Source organism: Cervus elaphus, chromosome 22 (genome assembly GCF_910594005.1).
Source record: "Cervus elaphus chromosome 22, mCerEla1.1, whole genome shotgun sequence".
NCBI lineage: Eukaryota > Metazoa > Chordata > Mammalia > Artiodactyla > Cervidae > Cervus > Cervus elaphus.
The window spans coordinates 40264831-40282052 of NC_057836.1; the positions used below are offsets into that span (position 1 = coordinate 40264831).

Genomic DNA, 17222 nt, shown 5'->3' on the forward strand with positions numbered 1-17222 from the left:
TGGGACTCTTTTCCTTCCAAATCATAGGTCCCAACTCAAACTTCTTTGAGCACAAAGAGGGCCTGATTAGTTCTCATGACCCTGGAAGAGCCGATGCTGAGCCTGGGGAAAGCTGGGAGCCAGAACTCCAAGCTTGGGCTCTCTGCCCCTCGTCTCAGCTTCTTTGCTCTGATGGCTTCATTGGCTCATCCTGTAAACAAGTTCTTTCCACTTATTTGGGGACATAGCGCAGCAGGTCTAAGGTTTCATGCCCAAGTACCACATCCCAGTGGGGGAGGGCTTCCCCCACCCTGACTCTACTTAGAAAAATCTGAGGGAAGGGTGTTAACTGACCAGCCACAGGCCCTGCTTGAGTCCTGTGTGGCCAGAGGTGTGGAATCTCAGGTTTGGAAAGAGGGGACAGAAGGAGGGTGGTGCACTGCCAGAAGAAAGAATAAGAGTGTGGGAGGCACCATCAGAATGCCCACCATGCATTCTGGAGAAGTTGCCTGTTATGGGCTGAATTGTGTTTCCCAAAAGACACACTGAAGTCCTAGACCCCGGGACCTCAGATGTGACCTTATTTGGAAATAAGGTCATTGCAGTTGTGTTACAGTTGATCTTTGAACAAAGGAGTTGGGATGGGGGTGGAGGGTAGGGACAATGACTCAGTTGAAAATCTGCATGTGACTTTAGTTTGCCCTCCATATCCTCGGTTCCACATCTGGGGACTCAGTCGACTGTAGATCGTGTAGTACTGTGGACCCGTGCAGTTTGAACCCGTGTTGTTTAAGGTTCAGCTGTAGTTAAGATGGTGTCCCACTGTGAGTCGTTACCTCATGTAACTTGTGTCCTTAAAAGAATTATTCTAAACATCATTAAAAAATGATGAGGGAGATTTTATTCAGGTACCATCACAGTAGGGGGTTTTTACAAGTATGGAAGAGAGGTTGGGCTCGATTTTAAACATAACAAGGAAAAGTGGAAATTTATAGCAAGAAATCAGGGTGGGAGGTGGTCAGTGGATGGAAAATTAATAAGAGGAAAAGGCAGCCTCTCTTACTGGCCAGAAGAGAGATCTTTGATTAGGTTGACTCAGTAACTGTTGAGTTGGGCCATTCTATTTCTCATTGGAAATGAATAATTTGGCATTCTCTTTTATACATTCCTGTTTTTGAGCTTTGTTAGTGAGTTGGTATCTGAGTTCTTTTAACTTGGGGCTACTGATTAAAGATTCCTAATCAGCAAAAGTGGAAGCCAAACCTCTTAGGCCTATATGGAGGGGCAATCAGAAAACCAGGTGATATCTGTCTCCATGACATTATCTTATTCCTTTCCATTTGAATGTCTTCGTGGATAAAATGGACTCTGCTCATAACACTCTTACTGCCTACAGACCCCGCCTCTCAGTCCTAATTGAGGATTAGAACTAAATGTGGCAGTTTTTCCACTTTATCCTTAAAAGCTGCTCTGATTTCATCTCTGATTTATTTTTATCCTATAAAAAGTAAAATGCTCCCAATAGATTAACTCTACTGTAATTTAGTGGTTGCATCAAATTCCCAAGGATATTTGTCCTTGGGCATAATTTTTTATACAACTAAGTAGTTATGAGCATCTATAAGTGGGCATGGATACTTGACTTCCAACGAGATGCTTTACAACATGATAACCTTATGCCATATGTTAGGCAAATATCTTGGCTGTAATTCACAGGCAACTGACACATTAATAGATCCTCTGCCGTCCTCATTGTGGAGACTCTGTGCTAGTGGCCTTTGTCTACTGTGAATCTGACAGAGGGGCAGGATTAGCTCACTGATGCTTGGAACACAGTTGACAAGGGATTTCATGAAAACAAAGCCAAACAAACGAGGCAGCTTCCACAGGCACCTGGCTGAATAAATTAAAGTTGATTGAATCCTCTGTTACAATGATGACAGAAAAGGAGGTAAAATATGCCTCTCTTAATGAGTTTCTTTACAATCATTAACTATTTAAGACTTGCTCTTCCAGGAAAGCAGCAACTTTGCACGACACCTTCTACTGATTCTGGGCCCCAGAGGTATTGCACACACTTTCGGCAAGCAGAGTCACTCACTAGACAACATTGCTTCCAAGCTAGTGCTGGCAAAGAACCCAACACTCTCTTCCCCTTGGCCTGCCCTGCCCTACTGAGTGGCCACAAGGGTATGGACTCAATGAGGGAGAAATTAAATATGCCAGAAGGAAAAAGACTGAATCGAAGTAACAGTCTATAAAGAACCATGAAAATAATGAAAAAATAAACACATCTTCTACATGAAGAAGAAAAAAAAAATAGAATCAAAGTTTACTAATACACTTGGCATTAAGAAACACTCTGCCACTGGATTTAACATTATTTATGGATCTTTCATTTGCTATTAGTTGGCATTACCAGCAAGCATGAGGTACTCAAATGCAAAAGTACAAAGGAAAAGCCATTTTCACTTTGTAAAAATGAGCGCATACAAGATTACACAAGTGCCCTGTGGAATGGTGAAAGTCTCCATAGTGTGGTTTTTAATGGAGTCACACCTGTCCAAACAAAAATCCCCAACAACCTGCCATTGTGCTTGCCTCCACTGAGAATATCCACCAACAGTGTCCCTCAATAAGACAGCAAGGTCAGTTTCAGAAGAACTGGGTTCAAATACACTGAGATTTAAATGTTACCTGGGGCTGAAAGGAGGTTAGTTTTTGCCCATTAGTAAATTGTGGTTGGCCAGAGGATTAGCTACTCCTCTTAGTGGGCTGATGTTTGATTTTTATGTGGGATCGGGGTGCCAACCCCAAATAGGAAGTGATCAACAGTTGTAGAGAATACAGTAAACAAAGCATGTGAAACAGCAAGAGAGGTGCAGAGAGGCAGCATGTGTAGTAAGAATACTCACTAAACCAGCTCCAGAAAACTGGTATTACTGCTACTTGCTAAACTATATACTTTTTCAGCAAACTACCTTCATTTTGTGAGCCTCAGTTTCCTCATCTGTAAAACTGGGGTCATTGGACTATTGTCAAAATTAAATAGGATATATATGTAAACACAAACATATGAGACACAGTATGCACATGAAAATACAAACTTCCCAACTCCCTTGCTACAGGATAAGCTTCAGTTGTGCAGGGGAGCAGGGTAGGGTGACCAGTGGAGCATGCAAGGAGCTTCTGAAGTGCGGCCAAAGTCAGAGACCACTGCTTTAACTGATTAATATTAGGCTTCTTCACGTAACTATTATAATCAGCGCTAGACCTCACCCGGGGCTTTTGGCAAACTTTCTCTGTAAAGGGTCAGATAGTAAATATTTTAAGTTTTGCGGTTCAGGCTCTGTCTCAACTACTCATCCCAGCAGAGCAGAAAAGTGTCCACAGACAAATAAGAATAAGCTTGATAGTGTTCCAGTAAAAGTTTATTTTTTGGACACTTAAACTTGAATTTCATGTAATTTTCACGTGTCACAAAATACTATTCTCTTTCTGATTTCACTTTTTCCAACTATTTAAAACTGTGAAAGCAATTCTTAGCTCATGGCTCACATAAAATACAAAACCAGGTGACAGGGCTGGATTTGGACTGTGGCTGAAGTTTGCTGACGCCCGTTATGGGCGCTGGATTCTTTTCTTTATATTTGTTATCTTCTTGAATTCAAATATCAATCTGATGAGCTAATGTCAGGAAGGGAGAGAAAATTTTATGGAAGAGAAAACTGACCTTGGGACCAGCTGGGTGACACCGGCAAGTTTCCCCACGTTTCTCGGCCTCAGCTTCCTCATCTACCTTGCAAGCCCGGTACAGAATTAAGTGAGTTCAGACACATAAAGCACACGTGCCTAACACATGGTAAGCACCTCACAAATATTAACTGCTATTAATACTTCCTCAAGCATTAAAAACTCTTCTACAACATATTTAATGACAGCATAGCTTTCCATGTAGATTTTCTTGATTTACTTAACAAAGACTCTAAAGTTGAACTTTTAACTTATCCTTTATTTTCTTTCTTCAAAAGGAACTCATAATTACTTTGCAGAAAAAATTTAAAGTGGATATAAGAAAAATAAAAATTGCTCATAATGCCATTACAGAGAGATTATAACTGCTATTAAAACATCATTATGTATGTTTTTCCAGGTTTGTTTTTATTTTTAAACAAAGGTGGGGGAATTCCCTGGTGGTCCAGTGCTAAGTATGCCATGCTTTCACTCTCAAGGGCCTGGGTTTGATTTCTGATTGGGGAACTAAGATCCCATAAGCCACACAGCATAACAAAAAAAGAAAAATAAACAAATAATCAAAGTGGGGGTTACACTGGACATACTGTTTTATAACGTGGGTTTTCATTTATCATGATAGTGAAGGGCTTCTTGACCTCTCAGATCCTGATGTGACCTCCTGGTCTCTGACTTCTATTATCCTAGACTAACACGTGGCTGCCCACTGCTCATGTCTATTCCCGTAAGGGAGACAACTGGGCTGACCATTTGGTCCTCTTGGTATTATAGTTTCTTACTGTGAAACTATAAATTGGCAGCTGGTTTTGCACATCAGTTTCTTAGGAGTTTAGTTACTGTTAGCTCCCACTGTGAACCCTAGTGATTACCTCCAATACAGCAAAATAGGGAGTTTGGGGATCTTCAAAGCTGAGGATCTGGGCATTATGACTTAAATAAAGTCAGGCATTCCTGTCTGAGCAACCAGTCAAATCCTGTCAGCCTCCTTCCCTGACATCTTTATTTTGCTTTGTTTAAGTGTCTTACCAATGATTATATGTGATGACTGGTATTTATCATTTTAAATGGCAAACAACTCTAAGTGGCTCTGGTGGAGAGCAAGTTCAGACACAGTTGCTAGAGACTAGGTGAGAGGAGATGCCCCTTTGCAGTATTATTTGAAGTGCTGACTTTATAAAAAAATGCCAGATTACCTCTCCCACGGTTAAAATATCTTGTTATACTTCCCCTTCCTCTTTATGGTATCAACGAAGTTAAGTATGTCGACTTCAGGACTCAAGTTTTGATTAAACCTAGGTTTACCACACTATGGTAACTTTTCACATTGTTGAGAAAAAGATGAACAGTTACAATGAATTTTCTGTGGGTGCAGACGCGTCTACAGTCGATTTAAATATCTAAAAATCTCACCACAGTGTGTCTGATTCCTCTTCTCATCACGCAGGCACTGGCATGCTCTAGACCTAAACTGGACTGATTTGAAAAGACTGCTGACTTGTTATTCGACCCCCTGTGTGTACTCTGGGCAATGAAAAGAAAGTCGAATGCACTTAATTTTTGAAGTCAAGCTGTTTATTGATCTGGAAATTGAGTCTGTATACCTGCTGCTAATGGCTGAGCGTAGACCTCATGCGAACCACTGCGTTTGTCTGCTCCCAGTGACACGAGCAATTCCCTTTCACCTGTGACAGGGCCAAAGCAGAGGCACAGAGGCCTGAATACAAACACGAAAAACACCTTACCACCTGGGAGTCGGAGGCAGGTTCAGGCACATCCATTCCTTGTGCATTTGAGCAGCTGTTTCTACTGTACTGCCCAGAACAGCAGATGGGAGAGTCAGATTAGAAACCAGTAAAACAGTGGTCCCCTAACCCTTCAATCTTTTCCTACTCCACCTCCTGCCAAAAAACCAAACAAAAAACCTAAAGTGGCACTTTGTCAACTAGACATCAACAATCTTCTTTAGCTTAATTTCCAAGGAAAAATTACAAGGATGGTTAAAGTCTTTTTAAAACACACAAGAAGCAATTATTGAACACTTACTACTACAGATGCCTTGCATAGTCATATTCATGGTTTATTTCATCTAATCACAGTACTGGGGTAAACTAATCACAGTACCAGGGCAAACAGCTTTTTAGCTGACCTCATCCAGAGGATGAGGCCTAGCTGGCCAGTAACACAATCAGGGTCAGATATCCTAAATGACAGAATGAAGCTCTGAAAGCAGACCTGCACCCTCAAACTTGTGTGCTTCCCATGACCACACTACCACATTCTAGAGCAGAACCTTTTTAGCCACAGACAGCAGCTAGCAGAAAGCCACTGTAGGAGCAAGGGCCCAAAGGAAAACTGCTGGGAGTGGGGCAGGGCAGAAGCCCATGCCATGCATGCGTGCAGTGTTACCCAGGCATGTGTCTCAAACATTCATTCATCCAGCTTGGGCACAATAGAGATGTTGGCTGGTTGGCAGCAGGGGTGGGGGGTGGGGCCCCGGGAGATGCCACCTTCCTGATACAGCAGGCATAGGGCCGGAAGTGCTGATACCTGCCCTGAGGCGGGTGCTGGGAATCAGGAACTGTATTCAGAGCTCAGGGATAGGTCTGAGATAGCGAGTGACCTGTGCCTTTAGTCAGCGGAAAATGAAAGCAGCAGGAAGCACCCTGGGCTAGTGGGGTTTTGGTTTTGTTTCGCTTTTTGCAGGCCCTCCCTACCACACTTGGAACAGTGTGACAGTTAAGTTGGCTGGAGGAACTGGGCCGCCCTCCTTCCCCACCTGCCATTCAGCTCTCGAGACTCTGATCCCTCGCAAAAGCACGGCCTGAGGCTGTGTGTGAAGGAGCAAAGACAGACTCCATTCTCCACCCTCCTCCTCAGAGAGGGCAGTGCGCCCACAAAGGCCTGTGGGCCCGGTGTGTACTGGCCGGGAGGTGGGGACTGCGGGCGTGGCTCTGCTGCCTGAGCCTCTTCCTTGGGGCACTTGCTGTGTGTGATGCTGTGCTGTGCAAAGGTGTGGTAGGAGCAGGGTGGGATTCAGGGTCTCCGGAAGGAAATGGGACCTTCTTCCCTCCTAGCCTACTTTTCCCCATAGTCTGCAGTTTGGAGGCAGATATCAGGACAAATCCTAATTCTATTACTAAGGCTAAGTTCTGATCATGACAGGTGGAAACTGGAACTCAGAAGGACCCTGAAGTTGGTGTGGAGGGAGGGCAGGGGTCCAGAGGTGGTACTGGTTATTTCTGTGTAACAAATCAACAAAAGCAGAGCTGCTGCACCAACAAACCTTTATTATCTCACAGTTTCTTGGGGTCAGGAATCCAGGTGTGGCTCAGCCAGGTGCCCTCAGGCTGAAGGCCTTTCATGGGGCGGGGGGGGGCGCACTACTGCCATTGGCCAAGGCTGTCCTCTCATCTGATGGCTCAGCTGGTGGAGGACCCAGTTCTGAGTCACTGATAGGAGTCAGTTCCTCACAGGTTGCCGGCTGGAGCCTTCCCCTCCCTCACAGAGCATTTCAACAGGGCAACTAGCTTCCCACAGAGCAGGTAAGGTGGGGGAGGGTGCCTGAAAGGAGCAGCCTGTCACTTCGGCCATCTTCTCTTCTCCAGAATCACATCAGGAAGTCCAGCTCACACTCAAGGGCATGAATAGCAGGAGGCCATCTCAAAGGCTCTCTGTCAGTGTCCAAGCTGGGACCTGAAGAGTGAAGAGTAATTGACGGGGTGGAAGAGGAGGGGGTGGGGAGTGGCTGGTAGGGCAGGTTGCAGCTGTAACTCCATGTGGCTGTGAGGAAAGTGCCTTCCATGTGAGGAGAGGTGTGGTAGAGAGACCAGCAGGGCCCAGAGGCTGTATAACCTTTTAACCCAGATTTGTGAAGGTGAACTTTATCCTGGGAGGATGGAGAACTTAAAGCTGGAGACTAAAATTGATTACCCTGTTGTGGAGAGAATGAGGCAGGCCATTGGGGAATTCTGATCTAAGGAGTGACTGAAGGGGCAAAATGGGAGTCTAGAGATACGAAGGAGCTGGAATCCGTGAGGCTGAGAGACTGACTGTTGCCACCTTGTAGAATGCAAGTTCAGCAGAGTCTCTGGTATCCCCAGGTTTCTCCTTGAATAACTTGGGAAAGCCTTTCTCTGAGATATGAAACACAGGGGACAAACATGGTGAGAAACTCAATATTGGAGAAACAGGGAGTGTGAGGTGCTTTGTGGGACATCTGAGAGTAGGTGCTCTCTAGGCAGCTGACATGGGTATCTGGAGGGCTTCCCACAGGAAGAGTGAGAGATGCAGATTAGAGAACAGTAAGCACCCAAATACCGATCAATGATCGATCATGGGAGTGGATAATATGCCCACCAGAGTTTCCAGGACACCTTGAGCAGCAACAGTGCTTTGAAAGACAGTACAAGAAGAGAGGCCAGTGAACAACAGAAAACCCCAAATATGCTGCCAGGAAGGAAAACCAGGAGTCACAGGAACCAGAGAGAACACAGGGCAGTAAGTGTCAAGCAAGGACTGCAGAGCCTGGAGAGCTGAAGCCTGGGCCAAGTTGGGAGGGAGGTGAAAAGGAATTTTCTCCAGAAATGCAAAGTATTAATTAATATTTTAGAAGTTAAAGCTGCCATTTCAAAAGTCCATTTTAAAAGAAAAAAAAAAAGATAAACATTTAGGCATAAGTTCCCTAAAAGATCACAAAGAAGGCTTAAAAACAAAACAAAACAAACAAACAAAAAAAAACAGTTCTAGGGGATGTCCCAACCCTATAAAATTAGTCTCTCAAAAAGGAGGCAGGGAAAAAAAAAAAAAAAAAGGAGGCAGGGGCAACTGTAATTTTTTTCTAAAAGTAGCTAAGTGATTTTGAAGTGTGACAAGATTTTGAAATCACTCATTTAAACCTCTAAGAACTACTGATTCATATTTGGCTTAAGCTCTTTCAGAAGAATTAAAGTGACAGAAAAAATCATAGATTGCTGAGCTGCAAGAAGCTGACTGTTTAAGACTTTAATAGGAAATTTAAAGCAATCAAGAAAATAAACTCTCCCACAAAGCTAATTAAAAAAAAAAACCCACCAACTATAAAACATATCTTGTATGTTTATTATCGAGAAAAATGCTAATGATGGCAATTAGGACTATAAATTTAGTTGAGAGTAAATGAGAGCTAGTTTAGTAAATAAAACTGCTGTAAACATTTGTAAAATAGTCATCCTCCTCCGTATGGTTTGTAAAAGAACCCAGTGGACCTCTGAAGAGCTGGGGCTGGTTCCTGGCTCTGGCAGGGTGGGAAGTCCTCATTGTTTCATAAACCAAGAAAAGCTCCCCAGCTCGCGGTTGCCTCTTCCCTGGGAAAACCACAAGCTCCCTTCTCAGTACTCTGCTGCATGGCTCCCTCCACTTCCTTACTGCTTTCCTTTGTCCCTGGAGATTTAACTGTGAGCCTCCAAAGTGCATTAAAAGCACTTTCCAGGTCCTTCGGGGACCCCTGTCCTCGTAAGTTCCACAACCAAAGAGCAGCCTTTCACATACAAAATCTCTAGACCCCACCTTTGGCCCCTCCAGACTGGCAGCAGACCCCCAAGGACTTACCTCCCATCTTCTGGAAACAAGTTTCACAGTTCACCACTCACCCCTCCCCTTTCTCCAGGACTTAACTTAAAATGGTTTTCCCACTTCTACCTTCTCTTGCTCTCCTTAAAGACAGGTATACCGGTTTTTCATTAGTTTTAAAATATTAACTCATCAGGAAATGAAAGTAGCAGAGAGAAAGGCGTAAATCACAGCTCCCCTCCCTGGCCCAGGGGGAGGCTCTCTAGAAAGGCTCAGATGTTTACATCTTCAGGTCAAATTGCTCCAAACAATAGTTGCCCTTAGGTTTCCCCTAAGGGCATTTCACTGGTCTCCTACCCCACACAAGGATTTCTCCGGGCTCCTTATAGTATTTCTTTAAAATTACTTCAATCTCAATCTTATTAGTCCAAAAAGAAAGGCAGATAAAATACTTGTTTTATCAAGATGGCAATAAATGAATAAATAAAATGAAGTCTGTTAATACCTAGTTAGAGCCAGCTCGCTGGGAAGCTGACTCATTCTTGCACTGCTGGAGGGGTTCTGAATCTAGAGCCTTAAATGTGTGCATACCCTTCACAGTAATCCCACATCTAGGAAAATATCCTAAGGAAATAATCAAGAGATGCAGTCAAGGATTTATGAACAAAGAATATTCAGGGCAAAGCCATAACTGAGAAAAACTGTAAAAGACAGACTACGTGCCTCCCAGGTGGGGCTTGGCTCCACAAACCCTCCAGCAAACCCTCGAAGGTGGATGGGGCGGGCCCAGCCAGGCGGTCATTCAGGTGGCAAACGTTTACTAGGTACTCTGCATTAGGCACTTGGCTGGGTAAACAAAAGAGGTTAAGTCCGCCCCCCCCCCCCACCCCCGCCCGAAGATGCACTCAACTAAAATTCATGATCTAAAACAATTCTAAAATTGTATACATTTGTGTTTTTTTGGGGGAAGCCGATTACACACTGTATCACCCCCCACTCTCTCAACCCCTGCCATAAGCAGTTACCAAATCCGAATATTTTTCCCTTCAATTGCTCTCCCTAACCGACCTCTTCATTCTTTTTCAAAAGCAGATCCTAAGACTCTGAGGTAACCTGATAACAGCGGAAAGAACACCCACATGGAAGTCTTCCGATTGGTTTCTAATTTCAGGAAGTTGCCGACTTTGGGCAAATCACGTCACCTCTGGGACTGCTTCTTTCGTTTTAACCTTTTATTTTGTATTGGGGTGTAAGCTGGTTAACAGTGTTGTGATAGTTTCAGGTGAACAGCGAAGGAACTCAGCCGTACATATACAAGTATCCATTCTCCCCTCCGGGACTGTTTCTAATCAAAATAAAAGGCTGGCCTTCATCTTTCTCTGAGTCCAGTAATTTTTGACTCTATGACTGAACCATCCGTAGATGAGGAGGTCTCAGTCCGTGGCTAAAAGGAAGGGGAGGCAGGGAACCCCTTGAGGATCTGCGCGTTTCTGTCTGGGGAGCTCCAGAACACCGACAAGGCAAGAGGCCGCCTCCCTGGAAGGAGGGCAGAAGCATAGAAGTAGCCCGGCCTGCGGCTGGGGGAGGCCGGGAGGTGGCGCAGGCCCCGCCCAGGCCCCGCCCAGGCCACGCCCAGGCCCCGCCCCGCCCCCGGCCCGGCCCCGCCCCGGCCCGCTCTCTGCGCGCCGCTCTCCTTCCTCTGAGCCGACTCCAGGCCCACACGGCTGGTAAGCAGGCAACGTCCTTCCTTCCAGTTGTTATTTAATATTAATAAAGAACAGCTCATAATTATTGGGTGCTTCCAGGTGCGAAACAGTGTGTAGGTGGTTTAGTTACCTCACAACCAAAGTACGAGGTTCATTCTGCTAATTCCCATTCTTAGGGCAAAACGGAGGCTTAGGAAGCTTATAAAGTTGGTAGAAGTTACGCGGTCGTCGCAGGGTCCAGGGCTCTTCACGTGCATACCGCCTGGCCTGCCCCTTTTCCTGAGAGGGCAGTAAGACAGTCTTCCGTTTTACCCCTCTTTCCTGCTTGAGAAGACTGCAACTCATTATGTTGGTGAGGATTTGTTGACCACCGACCGGGAGACTGGGTGGCCGAGTTTACGGCTCATCTTGGAATCTGTTGGAGCCCCCGCTTTCACTAAGAACCCCCTTCCTCCCGGCCCCTTGTCCCTCACAGTGCCTCTTTCTCTGTCCGGTTAGGGTGAAGGGTCAGCTCTGAAAGGACTGTCAGGAAGGAATAATCCTCGTCTCTTCAAAAGGAGAAAGAAATTTGCAACCCAGAGGAGCTCTGCTCTTGACTCTGAGTTTGTACTTTGACCCTTAAGATTTGCTCTGAGAAATTTCCTGTGACCTTTAAGGTTTGTTGCCACTAAGCATATGGAGTTATGACATTAAAGTCCACTTAATTCAGGAATCTAGATTCTATGAGCTCCTTAAAATTGTACCGGAAAGTAGCTTGTGCATGAGTGTATTTTTCTAGAGAGAGTGTTTATAGCTCTCCTTGGATTCTCAGAGGGGCTTACAGCTGCCCAAAAGTTAAGAACTCCAAGTGATATGTGGGTGTTGCTAAAGGGGAACAGTGATGCAAATCCCGCGGGAGTGGACAAGGGAGAAGTGAAGATGGAGGAGAGGGGTATTCAGGTAAGACTTCACAAAGAGGCAGGATTCGGGTATTGGGGGTGGGGGAGCTGACATTTCTTGTGCCAGGCTTTGTTCTAGACCAAAATTTACAAGAATTAGTTCATTCTTATAACAACCTTATGAGGTAAATAAGATTATTGTTCTGGCTTTGTAGATTCATTCATTTAATAAATATTTATTGAGCGCTGTGTGTCAGGCACTGTTCCCAGAGCTACAGCAATTAACAAAACAGTCAAAAATGCTTCCTTTGTGGAGCTTGCATTCCTGTGGGGAGACAGATGAGGAAACCAGGTTCCCAGAGACTTAAGTGATAAACAAGGGTCTTCAGCTAGTAAGCAGCAGAGATTTGAAGCCAGGCAGTTTGGCACCAGAAGCTGTACCACTTTATTTATTTATTTTAAAGGAATGGTTAATAATTTTAAACAATTGAAAGCTTACATTTTCTGTGCAACAGAAAATCCCCAAACCTAAAAGGGAAGTGAGAAAATACTGACATCATATAGAGCAAAGAATAGCTCCAAAATGTTTTTAAACTATAAGTCAAAACCGCACATTAAAAATTAATGGGAAAAGATTACTAAAATAACTCAGAAGAGGAAATACACAATCAATAATGTTGAACACTGGCTTCCTGAATTATCATCAAAACTTTCTGTTTATTGCTTGCACAGTAAGGAAGAGCTTTACCTTGACAGAGTCTTAGTAACCTAGCGGAGGGCAAAGAGTAGAGTCTGGATGCTTACTGAAGTTTTGGAGATTGGTCTAAGGCAGACCTTTCCATGGGGAAGGGGGCTTGGTTAAGTTTGGGTAGGATCATGGTACAATAATTTGGGGTTAATGGACACAGTCCTGCAAGGGTTTTAAGGAAAGAAGATTAAAGAGTCACTACAACATGCCAGAGACATTACTTTGTCAACAAAGGTCCATCTAGTCAAGGCTATGGTTTTTCCAGTGGTCATATATGGATGTGAGAGTTGGACTATAAAGAACGCTGAGGGCTGAAGAATTGATACTTTTGAACTGTGGTGTTGGAGAAGACCTTTGGGAGTCCCTTGAACTTCAAGGAGATCCAACCAGTCCATCCTAAAGGAGATCAGTCCTGGATGTTCATTAGAAGGAACTGATGTTGAAGCTGAAACTCCAACACTCTGGGCACCTGATGGAAGAGCTGACACTGTTGAAAAGACCCTGATGCAGGGAATGATTGAGGGCAGGAGAAGGGGACAACAGAAGATGCGATGGTTGGATGGCGTCATTGACTCAATGGACATGGGTTTGGGTGGACTCCAGGAGTTGGTGATGGACAGGGAGGACTGGCCTGCTGCGGTTCATGGGGTTGCAAAGAGTTGGACACGACTGAGCGAGTGAACTGAACTGACAACATGCCAAGCAGAAAACTAGAAGCAAAAATACAGGTTGTCTTTCTTTGAAAGAGTATATAACTGTGAGTGCAATTGTATGCCTGCAGTTCTTTATGCTAGTGCTTGTTGGGTTTGTCTAGATTTATCTGACCTCTTCTAGCCTTTGGCATCAATGCCTTCAGTGCTTGTGGATAAACAGGTGATGGAACTAAGAAGCTTATAGAATGAGGTAGAAGGGAATGATTGGTAAATCAAGTTATTGGGTTTTTCCTTTGTTTAAAATCACATTTTAATTACAATGTGTGTATCCTCAACTTTTCAGTTATATTTTTTAAAAAACCTTGAGGTGTCATTGACACTCAACAAGTTTCATATACTTAAAGTGTGCAATTTTGACATGAGTATGTACTCATGAAACTTATCACTGCAATTAAGTTTATGAATATATTGGTTACCTCCAAAGTTTCCTTGGGCTCTGTCAACCCCTCCCCTGAGGCCCCTCTCCAAGCCACAGCTGATTTGTCTTTTGTTACTACAAGTTATTTGCATGGTTTTTTTAAAAAAAATTGTTTGCATCTGTATTGTTGCATGTATTAATAGTTTACTGCTTTTTATTGCTGAGTAGTATTTCATTGTATGGATATACCACAAATTATTTGTCCACTCATCTGTTGATGATTATAGGGTCGATTCCAGTTTTTGGCTATTACAAATGAAACTGTGATTAACATTCATGTGCAAGTATTTTTGTGGACATACGATTTTATTTCCTTTCAGTAATTAATTACTTCTTAATAGAACAGCTGGATCATACTTTTGGTATATGTCAAAGTTTTTAAGAAACTGTCAAACTGTTTTCCAATGTAGTTGTACTATTTTACATTGCCGTCCGCAGTGTATGAAAATTCCAGTTATTATACATCCTCTACCATTATTTGGTTTGGCCAGTCCTTTCGATTTTAGCCATCCTCAGAGGCGTGCAATGGTATCTTATTTTAATTTGCATTTCTGAGATAATTAATGATGCTGAACATCTTTTTGTGTACTTTTTGCCATCAATATGTCAGGAGGGCTTCCTGGTGGCTCATATGGTAAAGAATCTGTCTGCAATTCTGGAGACCCAGGTTCAATCCCTGGGTCGGGAAGATCCCCTGTAGAAGGGAATGGCAACCCACGGCAGTATTTTTGCCTAGAGAATTCCATGGACAGAGGAGCCTGGTGGGCTATAGTCCATGGGGTCGCAAAGAGTTGGACACGACTGAGCAATTAACACAAACAAAAAATGTCTTCTTTGGTGAAGTATGCTTTCAAATCAATTGTCACTTTTTGTTGTTGTTGGACTCTTTATTGCATTTTGACAGTTCTTTATGTATGTTGGATACAAGTCCTTTATCATATATGTGATTTGCTAATGTTCTCCTAACCTGTGGCTTATTTTTGCATTCTTCTAAAAGTATCTTCCAAAAAGTGTACATTTGGGCAGAGACTACTTAGTCTGGGACCTGGCAGATTTGTTCTCATCTCTTTTCAGATCAAAGGCCTTTGCCACAAATATGCTCCACTAGGTCCTTGGTTAGGCCAAGAAACATACAAGCTTGGTTTCTTTCTTTGTATTTATTGGAGCTGGAGGTACTGTAGCAGCACTGTATGCCTTGTATCTGGCATTGTTCAATCAGTTGGAATAGAAAGAAGAAGCCAGAAGAAACTGAATCCCAGTCATCAATGTAGGTTCTATTCAGTGAATGTGGATTACAGTAAGCTGAAGAAAGAAGGTCCAGACTTCTAAATGAAATGTTTAACTATAAAGCTGCTTAGAATGAAGGTCTTCCAGAAGTCATTTGTAAAATTTTCTATTTAACCAGGAAATATTTCCCCTTTAAATGCATGAAATCATGATTGTGTATTGTGTTGGGGGTTTACATTGATTATAAATATCTGAAACTTGAACAAAAAGCATACATACATTCTTAATTTTTGTTTAGTCAAATTTATCAGTTAAGGACTGTATTTATTTGTCATATCAGAAATCTTTGCCTAACTCAAGGTCATTTCCTCTATATTCTATCAGTTTTTTAATTTTAAAATTTACATTATACCTGTGATCCATTTTGAGTTGATTTAAAATATATGCTGTGAGGTGTGGATCAAACTTCAGTTCTTTTGCATGTAGTTATTCAGTTGTTCCAGGACCATTCCCTGAAAAGACTATCCTTTTGACACTTAACAATCCTTATAACATTGTTGAGCAATTGAGCATATATGTGTGGGTCTGTTACCAGACTTTTTGTTCAGTTGACCTAAATTTGTCTAGCTTTAATTTCCCCATACTGTATTAATCACTGTAGCTTTAAGTATAAGCACTAAAGGGCTTCCCAGGTGGTGCTAGTGGTAAAGAATCCACCTGCCAATGCAGGAGATGAATCCCTGGGTCTGGAAGATCCCCCTGGAGTAGGAAATGGCACCCCACTCCAGTATTCTTGCCTGGAAAATTCCTTGGGCAGAGGAGCCTGGCAAAATACAGTTCACAGGGCCGCAAAGAGTTGGACATGACTGAGTGAGCACACACACACACAAGTCCCCTACATACGAATCTTCAAGTTACAAACTTTCAAAGATGTGAAAGAGCATTCTGTCAACATTAGGCATGAGTGAAGTTGCCCTTTCTCTCCTATTGCTGATGATCCTTCAGCTTTACCATCTCCCACCTTCTCTCCCTTCCACAGTCACTAACTCTTCTTGCTTGTTCACTTAATGCCAGCCTCTGTATGCCAGCTATTGTACTGTACTACTGCACTTCTCAAAGTACTGTACTGTAAGATTAAAAATGTTTTATTTTTTGTTTTTATGTATTATTTATGTTAAAAGTATTATAAACCTATTACAGTATAATACTCTATAGCCAATTGTGTTAGCTGGGCACCTAGGCTAACTTTGTTGAACTTACAAACAAATTGGACTTACGAATGTGTTTTTAATATGGAACTCATTCATATGTAGGGGGTTCACTGTATTGAAATCAGGTAGTGTAAGTCTTCCAAGTTTTTTTTTTTTTAATCTATTTCCATATTATTTAGTCTCTTCTAGGGCTTTCACATTCCATAAATTTTAGGATCGGTTTGTTAAGTTCTGTGAAAATGATTGCTGGGAGTTTGAATTAGATTGTGTTGGCTCTATAGATCAATTTGGGGAGAATTGACATCTTAGTAATACTGAATCTTCTGATCTAGGACAACACTATAGTTCTCCATGTATTTAGGACTTTAGCTTTCCTCAGTAGTTTTCAGTGAGTGAGTCTTGCCCATTTTTTGTCAAATTTATCCCCAAGTATCTCAGATTTGTAATGCTGTTGCATATAGAAATGCAGTTGATTTTTGTACCTTGACTATATATCTTCTGACCTTGCTAATCTCACTCACTGGCATCAGTAACTTTTTAGTAAATCCCACAGGATTGTCTATTGATAAATGGACAATCATTAATCATCTGTGGATAAAGACAATTTTACTTCTTTCTTTCTGATCTTTATGCCTTTTCTTTTTCTTATTTTATTGCACTGATTATAAACTATAGTACAATGTTGAATAGGAGTGTTAAGAGTGGAAGTCTTTGCCTTGTTCTTAATCTTATGGGGGAAGCACTCAGTATTTATCCATAAAGGATGATGTTAGCTGTAGATTTTTTCAGATGACTTTCAGCATTTTATAACCCATGAACCCAGTATATCTAATGTGAGGAAGGCTGCTGAGTTTTTTTTCCTAAACCTTGAATGAACAGTAGAATTTGTCAATTTTTTTGCCTCTATTGGGATGAGCCTATAACTTACTTTTATTTTTTTAGTCTGTAAGTATGGTGAATTATATTGCTTGACTGAATGTTAACTCAACCTTGCTTTCCCTAATAGACCCCAATTAGTCATGACATATTATTTGTATCATTG

At 42.6% G+C, this 17222-nt stretch overlaps 1 long non-coding RNA gene across 1 annotated transcript in view; it reads left to right on the forward strand.

The window, feature by feature from the left end:
* Positions 1–10942: 10942 nt before the first annotated feature.
* LOC122680042 overlaps positions 10943–17222 on the forward strand; it is a 42373-nt gene continuing 36093 nt past the window's right edge. Inside the window, exon 1 of the long non-coding RNA XR_006336588.1 lies at positions 10943–11006. This is a non-coding gene — a long non-coding RNA (uncharacterized LOC122680042). The remainder of the gene's footprint in view (positions 11007–17222) is intronic.